Genomic DNA, 12,097 nt, shown 5'->3' on the forward strand with positions numbered 1-12,097 from the left:
CAAAACAACATCAACAACAACACACACACACACACACACACACACACACACCTTCTTCTTTCTGCTTCGCATATTGTGTTCCTATCACAATTCATGTTTCTCTTTCTAACATTCCCCCATCTCTCACACACAAAAATCCTGATTCCACATTTTGCAAATGCAGTCCACAGCACCCGCACCCATGTCTCCCAAGCTCAATTATCCATTAAGAACTCAGAAAACAACTAGCTTAGCACAGACATAGCTACGTCACCAAGTGAACAGAGATGCTTATCGCCATGGAGACCTTTGCACTCTCTCCTCTGTTCCCACTATAATTTTAGAAGATAAACATTGTGCTAATAGGAATGCTTTTGCTGGTTAAAAGAACAACTTCCAATTCAACCAGAGCAATTCCATTCCAACAAAACCACAGCAGAATTCCCTTGATAGTTTATCCCATACTAAGAACTCCCCTCCACCAGCACCTTGACTGGAATTACATGCTAAAGAAGAACATATTCTAGACTGAGATCATAGAATTGTCGAGTTAGGATCATCTAGACTAACTGACTTTGATGGATCTTGGCCTCTGGGAAACATGTTGGCCATTTTAAATAAATAATCTTATCACATAAAAGTAAATCAGATTCATTAGGATAACAAACAGTTCTAAAACTAAGATGGAACATGCCTCAACTGGAGGCCAAATGAAACATCATTACAAATGTGGGAAAGTAGTAACATTATTTTATTATAAGAATACCTGAAACTGATCCTGATGTTTTTAAATGGAAAATTTGGCTGATTCGTGTGTTTTTTAATGGACTATTGTTTTCATAAAGTTTCCAGCATCTCATTTAAACATCTCCTAACACATGTGTGAAAACACACATGTGCACACACATGGAATAAGGAGAAATTCTGCTGTGCATGACTTATAGATCAGGCAAAAGAGCCCAGGCAATAAGCTTAATAATGTAAAATCATTTGCAGAATTAATTTTTAACTGCAATATTATATCTCGGTCAAGGTTTTTCTCTTTGAATCTGCAGGTATTTACACTTCAAACAAACTTTTACTGTCCAAGCTATGAATTTGAGGTTTACTGTACTCCAAATATACCTTGAAACATTGTGTTCACTGTTAACTTTTTTAAAATTAAAGAATAAACTTTAATTTAGACTTATGTGAGAAAAAGCAGACAGCGCTTGTTTAGACCGATTGTGATAAAGCAAAAGAAAAACCGATAGTGAAATAGTGTATTGCTAGCGTGGGTTGAAAAATACCATCTGCTGCAATTACAATTTGCTTCCCTTACTTTGCAGTAAGAGCTTTTAACTTCTTGGTTCCGGTTTCTGTTTTTGGCTTCATGCTAATAGATTTGTTCAGATCAAGTACACTCACCCAAGGCAGAACTCAATCGCAACTGCAAACATAAAACTGATAACTATTCTTTCCATATTTCTGTATATTATTTCACATATGAGGTAAAGTATCGTGCCAATTCCTAACAAACTCACTCTAGAGGGGGCAAAATCAACTTCTTGCTCCAAGCACTAGAATTGCCAAGAGCAGGCTTAGCCCCCTCCTCAATGGTGTGCATGCCTTTACAGTGGTACCTCAGGATGTGAACAGGATCCGTTCCGGAGCCCTGTTCTCATCCCGAACGAAATGCAAGACGCAACGGCACGTCTGCACGTGTGCGGGTCACGTTTTGCCACTTCCGCGCATGTGTGTGACGTCATTTTGAGTGTCTGCGCATGCGCGAGCGGCGAAACCCAGAAGTAACACGCTCCGTTACTTCCAGGTTGCCGCGGAGCGCAACTCGAACGCGCTCAACCCAAAGCACATTCAACTCGAGGTATAACTGTACTTTTCCATATAGGAATGGGGGAAAAAATCTTATTCATTCCTATGAGCGAAAACAAAGAGTTACACCTGGGGATAATATCACACACAACCATAATTAACCCCAACAGTGGCTGGCAATACCAGTACTGGAAAGCAGCCCATGGGAGACAACAGTACCTCCCCTCCTGAAAGCGCCTTCAGGGTTCATGCTAGAACCAGACAGCCTTACCTCCACTATTTAGCATAAATGATATCTGAGAATATTGTTTATTTCACCAGGCTCCAAAACACCAGAATATGTGTTCTAAAAACTTTTACTGGTTCCTTCAAGATAACCTGAGCTGCAATATGCAGGAGTAAGGAAAGTGTTGGGTGCAGCAGATTGCTACGTACTTAAAGAGAATTTTTCACACAAACAATAGCAGACATCCAAAATAACGTTTTGAGGCATGTGGATATCTATTATTTCAGCAAGAGTCATATACTGAGGGACTTGAGCCATTAGACTTGTCAGCTGCCTCATACCAATTCATCTTGCAGCCTGCAAAACTTGATTCACCGCTTTTTCCAGTGTTCATGTAGTGGCAGACCTTCCAGTATACACGTAGCTGCCCTCCAATTTATGCAATGCCATACATTTTGGCTTGTGCTTCCTTGCCACCCACTGTGTCAAGGCACATCAACCTAGTTTGTAAAGTGAACTTCTTGTATTGCTTTAATTATTAATAACTGGGAGAAGCTACAACGTAGTTTCACAAGTCTCCCGAACACCAACACACACAGCCCACCATTACATCACTGGAGCTTTAAGCATTCAATATCAAAGTTATTACTTTTATCGCCTTTTTGGTCATAAGAGCTTCATTCATAGCACACACAAAAAAGGCAATAAAAGTGGTAACTTTTATAGACCCTAAAACTAACCTATGTACCAAGGGTGTAAATTGTATGCAGGGTGTAAGAGTCATTTTAACCATCATGCTAAGGAATCTTTAGTAAGCTCTAAAGTATTGAGGAATTGAATCAATGATTGCTTGCAAAAACTTTCCTCTATAGGCCCGCACATTGGCCACACAATTTACATAGGCAGCAACCATGTGGTGAATAGCTTTTCTATCCCAGTTTCTAGCACTGCTCTTGGAAGGGAGAATGAGCATCAGTAGTTAGCCACCCATCTTAGAGCCATTTACTGCTACTGGAACCCCAACAGCTGGAGCAAGGAGTTTCTTTAAACAGCTTTGGCCAGTACATCAGCAATGGCTATTCCTAGACACCTTGATGTATGGTCTGGAAGCTGTAGATAATGCAGAATGATAGAACTGCACTGGCTGCTGATTTGCTACCAGACCAGGTATTAACCTACAAAGCCTAAACAACTTTGGGCTGGGCTATTCATGTGACTGCCTTCTGCAATACTGACCAGTCCAGCTACTGTGGTCATCATCAGAGACCCTCCTGGTGTAACCAACTGCATCTGGCAACAGCTGACAAAAGCCAAGAAGAGGACCTCTTCTGTAATGGCAGCCTTACTATGTAATATCTTCCCCCTGAAATAAAGTATGCCTTGACTTTGTTGAACCATATGCACATGCTGAAAATGTTCTTTTTTGCATCAGCATCTGATGGTTCATAATGCCAGCCACTATAATTTTAAGACTCACTACTGCTTGCGTTGTGTTGCTGTTTTTAGTATATTGTATACATGTGCTTGACTGTATTGTACACCACTTGCATGTCTTACATGACAGAAAGCATATAAATATTTTAAGATAAATGCTGGAGCTATATTGCCAGACAAACCCCATAGACAGAATATGTAACAATAATGACTGAGACAACTTTGAGGGAAGAGATTTTCAACATGACATGCCTTAGACAGTACTCAGTTTATGAACGGGGGTCTCCAGTTTTTTCCAGAATCATTATGCTTGCATAATATATATCCTCCAAGAGTGTACCATCTAAGGATATTCTATATACCAAGAATTCAAGCTTTCGTTTAAATGCATGAACCATTCCTAAAAGCACATGTCTTTTGATATTACTACCAGCAGGACTCTGCAACAAAATGTTGCAATGCAGAACACTTCTGACCAAGGTTGCAGCCACTCATTTCATCTTTCCACCCCACCCCTACCCTCAATCAAGGTAGCATTCTGTGCCCACTGAGCATGCTCAGATTCATGGATCCCTATCAGCGATTCTCACTTCGGTCCCTAGGGACACTTAAAACAGATTCATAATGTGAACTAGAATATATCAAAATAATGAGACGGTTCTCTCTTCCCTTTTTATCTCTATGTGCCTCTTCCTCAGGCTTCCTTTTCCAGTCGCCCCATTCCATCATCCTCCCACTCCGTTTTCTGTTTTTTCCAGTCTATGTTTGTCAGCAATCTGTGGCCACATTTGGGGGGGGGTAGGGGCAGAGGAGAAACCACCATGGGGTATTTCCCTGAAGTTTTTATACTCCTGTTATCCTGAGCCTCCTGATACCTCATTCTTGTGGGTGGTGCATTTCTGTCTACCTTTGCACGAGCATGTGAAGACTTGCCTCAGAAATAAAGAGAACACTGATAACCTGTGTCTAAATATGAAAGAAGTTATCTGGAGAGAAAGCTCTCTAAAATTGGCTTTAGCTCTCTCTCATCACCAAATCAGGATGATTTTCATTGCATAAATTTGTTTTTAAGTCGCCTGAATGTATCTTCAAGTACTTTCAGTCTCAAAGTTATTTTTAATTTATCCGTAAGCATTCATTGCAAAGGGCATAGCACAACAGACTTGTGTTTAAAACAGCAAGCTGGTACAAGTCCAACTAACATTAATGCTGCATTCTCAAGAGGAGCAATTTCAGTGATTGGCCCAACTTTAAATAGCCATGTAAACAAAAGAAGAAACTTCATGACATGTCATCAGTGACAAATCCTTTGCTTATGAAAGCATGAGTTTCTTCCACTGCTCCCAAACTAAGCTTGTTCAGCATGAATAAATTCTGTGTTTTACAACCATCATAATTTCTGAAAGAAATTGAAAAAACACACCAATTTTTTCACATGATCAGGATTTTTACTAAACCCTAAACAGTCTTAGAAATACTGAATTGCAGAAACCAGTGACGAATATTCACTTCTAGATCGCAAAATAATTTTGAAATCACTTTGAGCTGTGCCTAATCGCAGTTTGCCTAGTTTCGTCACCTTGCATTTAAATCTGCGTACTACATGTTTTCATCCCCTTTTTTATATATACAATTAAGGGGGGAAGGGTTCAGTGGAGGCTACAGATTGCCAGCATGGACAATAGGAGCACAGGCTAACACAAAAAAGGAAAGAAAATAGTACCTAGTTGGTATTAACCACTCAATTTAAAGACACATGGATTTGGAAGGAACTGTGCTGCTAGAGGAAGAGGGGAATATTGTTTTACACCAAGAATGTTACCTCAATAGAGATATGATTGATCACTGATCAGTATCAGCATGCTAAATGAGGACAAATGAGAGGGAGAGAGAGAGATCTACGCATAATTTACAGAATTCTGTATCTTTTCAGTAACACACACCACCACTACCACCACCAATTATTTCAATAATTATTGATCTTTCCAGTCAGTTTGAGCTCTCTTAAAGTATGAAACAAATTGTATATTATTGTCTTTTTAGAAAACACAATTAAGGGAGGGCAGGGTATGTGGAAGCTACTCACACTGATGGCCACTGTGGATAATAATGTTATTAGGGTCATGGACTATCAAAAAAGGTCATTTCATTTAATCCTTCCAGATGGTACCAACCATCCTTTCTAGTCCATAGATTAGGAATATATGGAAGAGAAACTGTACTCCCTGTCAGCAACCTTGCCTATTAGCAGTAACATCCTGCACAATCCTCTTTTAATAAAGCACACTGCCAGCTCTGAGCAAATCTCCATAAACATAATACTGTACATTTTAGCATCAACAGTTAGACAGCAAGCATGAACTCAGCTGTGCAGCAAGCAATATTTCGTAAGTCATGAGAGTACAAATGCAGAAGATATTTCAAAATTTACTTGCATCATGTAAAAGGCATTGCTCCTTTATAGCAAGGGTAGGAAATCCTTTTTCTCTCAAGGGCTGCATTCCCTCAAAGTAGTCAGGGGTTGCATGCTGGTGTTTGGTGGAGGGCGGTGGGTGTGGCCAGAGCCAAAAGTGGGCAGGGCACCCCCCATTTCTCTTTCTGCCACGCCCTTCTCTTTTGGTCTCTCTTGACATCCACATGAGGTTAGAAAGGAGATGGACGTAGCTGCCTCAAACTGCACAAACTTCCCACATAGAAGCCAGTTCCATTTATGAAAGTGTGCAAGTTGCATGCATATCATCTACCCCACTGAACACACGTATGCTGGGAAACGGCAACTGGTCATTTGCACAAGCATCAGAAAGGACACACATATTCACAAGGCTATGGACACATTGTCTTCAGAGATAATGCCAATCTGAGGGGGAAAGCACATTATAAAAAACAACAGCAACATGATAATGATAAAAGCAATTACAGTGGTACCTCAGGTTAAGTACTTAATTCGTTCTGGAGGTCCGTACTTAACCTGAAACTGTTCTTAACCTGAAGCACCACTTTAGCTAATGGGGCCTCCTGCTGCTGCCGCGCCGCCGGAGAACGTTTTTTGTTCTCGCCCTGAAGCAAAGTACTTAACCCAAGGTAGTATTTCTGGGTTAGCGGAGTCTGTAACCTGAAGCATATGTAACCTGAGGTACCACTGTATCATGTTTGGCACTGCCTTTAAAAATAATGTGACTGTTAACTAACATAAGCAAAGGCAACTTCCTTTACAGCCCATCTTGAGTTCCATCTTTGGAGACCAAAGGAAGAAAGGAAAGAATCAGAAATGTACATAAAATTCGCTCCCTTTTCACAGTGATCTGACAGGTAAGTGCCCCCACCCCCACCCCAGATCCAGTCCCTCACATCAGGTCTACACAATTAACACAGAACTGCCTAAAATCAGTACAGTTGCTTCATGAGATAATGACTGGAAAAACACATAGCAATGATATTACGCTGAAAAGAATGTTATGCTGGAAAATACTTCTGCTTGAAGCCAGATTGAGTACTTTAGGCGTGTCTAATGGAAAATGAGCTCTAGGCAGTGCAGGTAAATGAAACAATGTTATCAACTCATAGACACCATATCAACAAAATGGAATTTTAAAACAGAAATAATAATATAGCTATCAGCCACAGCAATTCTAACACAGAGACAAGTGTTTGGGTCCTGACACACTGAAGAGGGTTTGTCATTTATTCCTCCATGTCAGCCTTTGCTAACTTGATGCCCTCCCTATGTTCTGGACTATTAGCCCCACCAAAAACATCTTGAGGGATCCTGGTCGGCAACAATCTACTTCTTCATACACACAAACTTCATACACACTGGTCCCTTATTCTGTTTAAATAGCTGAAGTACCCAGTCCCAGAATTGAGTGGAATCAGTTTCAGCTTATGCAATCAGCTGGTGTGGGCAAGGTACTGGCGGCAATATATCCAATCACATGCCCTCTTGACCCCTGTCCCTCCTGGCTCATTAAATCTAGCAGAGGTGGTCTGACTGGTTGGGTCCAGAGCATGAAAAACACTGCATTGCATGAGGGTTCCTGCCTTGAAAGAAAAAAGTGGTGCAGCACTCCTAGATTTCTTTGACTAGAACTACCAATGAAAAACACACCTTTCAGGGAGAAGGTGGTGATGAGGATTGTGGTGGGGCATGGCACAGGCTATTTAGAACCATTCCAATCTGGGTTCAGGCCTGCCTATGGGTTCCCTGATGGATAACCTTTGCAAAGAGCAGAGCAAGGGAAGTTTGACCTTGCCTCGTCTGTCCTCAGCTTTTGATGACACTGACCATGGTATCCCCCTGGACCTGCTCTGGGGAACAGGAATTGGGGGCACTGTGTTACAGTGATTCCAATCCTACCTCCAGGGCCAAGTCCAGAGAGCTGGATTAGCAGAGTGCTTTGTAGCCCCCGGCAGCTGTGTTATGGGTTCCACAAGGTACTATTTCCAATGCTATTTAATATCTAGATGAGACCCCAAGGTCCCATCAGTGTTCTGATGACACTCAGCCCTATTTCTCCATAACATCTGAATCAGGAGATGCTGTGCAGTCCCTGGACCAATGCCTGGATGAACTGAGGAAGAACAAGATCAGCTTGAACCCTGGCAAGATAGAGACACTGGGGGGGGGGGTCCTGTGTCCAAAAAATTAGTCAGTTGGCTATCCTGGATGGGGTTGCACCAAAATTCATACTGCACAAAGGCGTTGTATGGCCGTGACAAGAGGAAGAACTTGCACAAGCTTGGCTTGTCATACATTAATCAACACAGAAGGAAATAAAAGTAGCAGGGAGCAAGTTTTGATGGAGAAAGATACATAAAGGAACAGCAGTGAGCCATCAAAGATATAGGTGAATATAAATGAAAACCTCTATTGGCCATTACCTTTCATCTGAAAAGAATTATCTGATCAACTTTACCACAAACAGCTTGGGCAAAACCAGCAAATAATATATGAGCTGCCCTGAACCTTTAATCTGTGTCCAATGCTTACACAGCATATTACAGTGTTTACAGTATTCAAAAATCACTTCAAATTCTTCTTGCAAAATTGTCTTCTCATGACAGTATTTTACAAAAGCCTTTATTAATTTTGATCCAATCTAGAATGTTTATCCGTATCAGGCCTTGGACATATTTCTTAGAACTGAAACATGATAATGTATATGAATTTTTGACGGCTCATCCTGTTTCTTTTTGATATTGTTTTATGGAACTGTAATGTTATATATGCTGTAAGCCACCCTTGGTGGACAAGATATTACTGTTTTAATAAAACAAATAAATACCACCACACATATTGAATTTATTCCCTCACAAAATTAATATCTGTCAAAATGAAACTGTTGCCATGGATGAGCTCACTAGAAGAATCATCAAATGAAACTGAAGGAGTGCACACAGAAAATATGAACACATCCATAAATCAGTATACCCAGAAACTGTTGCAGAAATTATACACTTGTGCAATGAAAATTTGACCATCTCACTCAATTAAAACAAGAACCAGCATGATAGTATACTGTAACTATCAAGATAATATATGTGCAAGCCTCTCCCTGCCCTCTATGACATCTGCAAACACTGGAAAAACTGTAACTAGCAGCAGCTCTACACACAGTGACAGCACTGTTTACAAACCTTACTTCTATCATAATCCATAGCACAGATAAGGAAATCACTTTCTACATCTATAAACTACTGGAAGCAAGGGAGCCTGCAGACTTTCATGTAATTCCAGCCATGCTTCTACATTTCAAAGCTATTGCAAGCGGAGCTCCAAGTACAAAGTAGCTCCCCCCCCCCCCAAAAAAAACCTGCTGCTTCCCCAAATCATATGTAAATAAGCATGGCCTGTTAATTTCACTTGCTACATCTACAGAAACTCCAAAGCTCAACAAACCAATTTACATGTGATGATTATCACAAACTAAAATGAATCCAGCTGCCATCTATTGGGAAATCTTACTTGCTAAGAGCTCTTGGGATAAATCACTGAGACAATCTAAATATTTAAACCCATGTCAACAGTAATGGAGTCTGAAAAATCAGCTTATCTAAAATATGACACTAAACAGAATAAATGTATTGATAAGAACTAGGTGGAACTCCAGTGATCAAGAAAGTATTTATGCTTAAAGCATGACTGCATATATTGTGTAACTTCTAAGAATGCCAAGCATGCCTTACAGCGCAATCCTACACAAGTCTACTCAGAAGTACGGTAACTTCACTGGGTTCAATAGGATGCACCCCCATATGATTGCTGATTGTATTTCCCCTTATTTTTTAATCCCATTTTAAACTTAAGGCTACAATCGTTTTTTTAAAAAAAAAAAACTCTGTTGAAAATGACTAAGAATCTGCGTCAATTGTGGGAAATGCTCTTTTAACTTATGTTTGAGCAATTTTATAGTTCCAAAAGGCAGGCTATGATATACAATTAAAACTCAGCCATAATTGCTATTTGCCTGTGACTGCATGCGCATATGCAGTTACTAAAAATGAATGATTTTACATACCAGTTTAAGCTACATTTTGAAATGTTGCACTGAAAATGCTGAATTAAAGTTTGTCTTTTAAAAAATGCATTTAAAATCTTTTAAAATAGTCTTGAAAAAATCAAAACACCCAACATTGAAATCTCATGCTGCATTAAATAAAACTGTATTTATACAGTTAGCAAACACACACACACACACACACATTTGTTCAACGTAATAAATGGAAACAGATTTCAAACTACTTTAGTGTTTATCAAATGGCAAATTTGACAGCCAGATGATTAAAGACAGTAGAATCATATACAGAAAACTGAAATATAATCACAATGAAATAGGAAAAGAATTACATACACGTCGTCCTTTAGAAAGGAAAGCAGGGCTTTTCAGAATCAACATCCAGTGTTAAAAATGGAAATACAACAGTGGTGCTGATTACAGTCAAAATCCCTGAAACAACTTTTCCCCTTGATCTTCATGCTTGGTGAAAGACAAGCTGCCCATCTCTGCTTCTGTAATTGACATCACTCCTCCACAGTATATACACACTTTCTCTTGACACCAGACATTTTATCTTAGAGCAAATAATCCAACTCTCACCCATCTGAGGACACTGGCCATACCTGCTGGGAAAGGGCGTCAGTGCTTTGTGCGTTCAGGGCTTCCTGCTTCTTCTCGCGACTACCTTCTGCTGCTGCTGCTGCTGCTGCTGCTGCCGTTTCTCCTTCTGCCTTGTGGCCTCTTAGGCCCAAACCCCTGCCTGCTGTCAGCAGCACAAGCAGCAGCCCTAGACAAGCCTTGGATCAGAGGCTCCTCCACCTACACCCTTGCAGTAGCAGCAGCAGCAGCCAGCAAAGCAGCGGCGCACACGCGCACAGGCTCAGGCACACGCGCGCCCTTTCGCCAACCACCTCCCGAGCCCTTTCCCCTGCATACTCCACCCACTGCCCGAGGTCGACCCGGAGGGGTCCCCCTTGCAGCCTCGCCCTTCTCCCTGGGCCACAGCAGCCTTCCCCAACACCACCACCGGCTGGGGCTGCCTCCCTAAACAAGGGCTTCCATTGCACAGGTGCAAACAACAACAACACCCCCTGCTTGGGAGGGAGGCAGGAGGGGCCTTCGCTTGCCACTGCGTCCCCTCCTCCTCCTTCTCCCCCCTTGGCACCCATCGCCCCCTTTCTCCACACACGCCTTGCCTTCGGAACCTCCCCCTTTTCAGCTGCTCTCCTTCCTTCCCCTGCAGCTCAACCTTCCCCTCCCCATCCATTTTCCCCCTTGAAAAGGCGGGTTCGTGTGCGGCTCCCCCCCCCCCCGACAGACGCGCCCACTGCCCGATCCGGAGCCCCATTTCCTCCCCCTCCGCGCTCACCTTTGCGCAGAGTCCCCTTCGCCCTCCCTCCCGCCGCCTCCCCTTTCCCAGCTGCCAACGACAGCCCCCCCCCCCCGCCTCGGTTGCAGCCCCGTCGACCTCCCGCATTCCTCCGCCTCCCCCACCCCGCCCTCCAGCGAAGGCTCCCGCCTCCCTTCCCAGGCTCCCGATACCCCGCTCCCTCCCTCTCCGGCTGCCCTTACCCCTACAAGACGGCCGCCCTTCCCACTTCCCTCCCCTCCCTCCACATTCCAGCTGCAGCCCCCTCGCTGCCCCCTGCCGCCGCCCCATAGCTGCCACCGACGCCACCCCCCGCCCTCAGGCCTTCTTGTCCCCCGAGCTTTCCTTACCGTGGAGGCTCCTCCGCCATCCCCTCCTCACAGCCGCTTCCACCGTCCGCCTCGCCCGCCCGCCTGCCTGCCGCCGTCACCGCGCACCGAGCGGCCCGTCACGGGACTCCCCGCCCACAGACCTCCACGGTAACCATAGAGAGAGGGAAAGTGGCAGGTGGAGCGGCGCGCCGGCTTCAGCGCCCGGACGCCGCCATGTTAACCGGAGGCAGGGAGAGTGAGGTGGGGGGGGGGAAGCTTCGTTGCTATTGGCAACGGGCGAGCACGACTCAATGCATTAATGGCGGAGGGGATACCGGGACAAACACCGTGATGCGTGTGCATATAAATAAAGTCTTTCGTTAGGACTCCAAAGTCTAACAAACGAAGTTGGTTTTATTAAACGTGACACAGAATAAAGCTGCCCTCGCTAGGTAGGCAGCCGCGCTGAGGG

The 12,097-nt window shown here is 43.2% G+C and overlaps 1 protein-coding gene across 3 annotated transcripts in view; it reads right to left on the reverse strand.

The window, feature by feature from the left end:
* SHOC2 (SHOC2 leucine rich repeat scaffold protein) overlaps positions 1-11,878 on the reverse strand; it is a 48,509-nt gene extending 36,631 nt beyond the window's left edge. Inside the window, exon 1 of one of the 3 annotated variants that reach the window (XM_083741389.1) lies at positions 11,665-11,878. The gene's annotated coding sequence lies outside the window, so the exon portion shown is untranslated. Of the gene's footprint in view, positions 1-10,545; positions 11,396-11,664 lie in introns of those variants that run through there. The other 2 variants (XM_083741390.1, XM_083741391.1) reach the window with 2 other exon arrangements.
* Positions 11,879-12,097: the final 219 nt, after the last annotated feature.

The sequence above is a fragment of the Podarcis gaigeae genome (genome assembly GCF_964106915.1).
Source record: "Podarcis gaigeae genome assembly, chromosome: 5".
NCBI lineage: Eukaryota > Metazoa > Chordata > Lepidosauria > Squamata > Lacertidae > Podarcis > Podarcis gaigeae.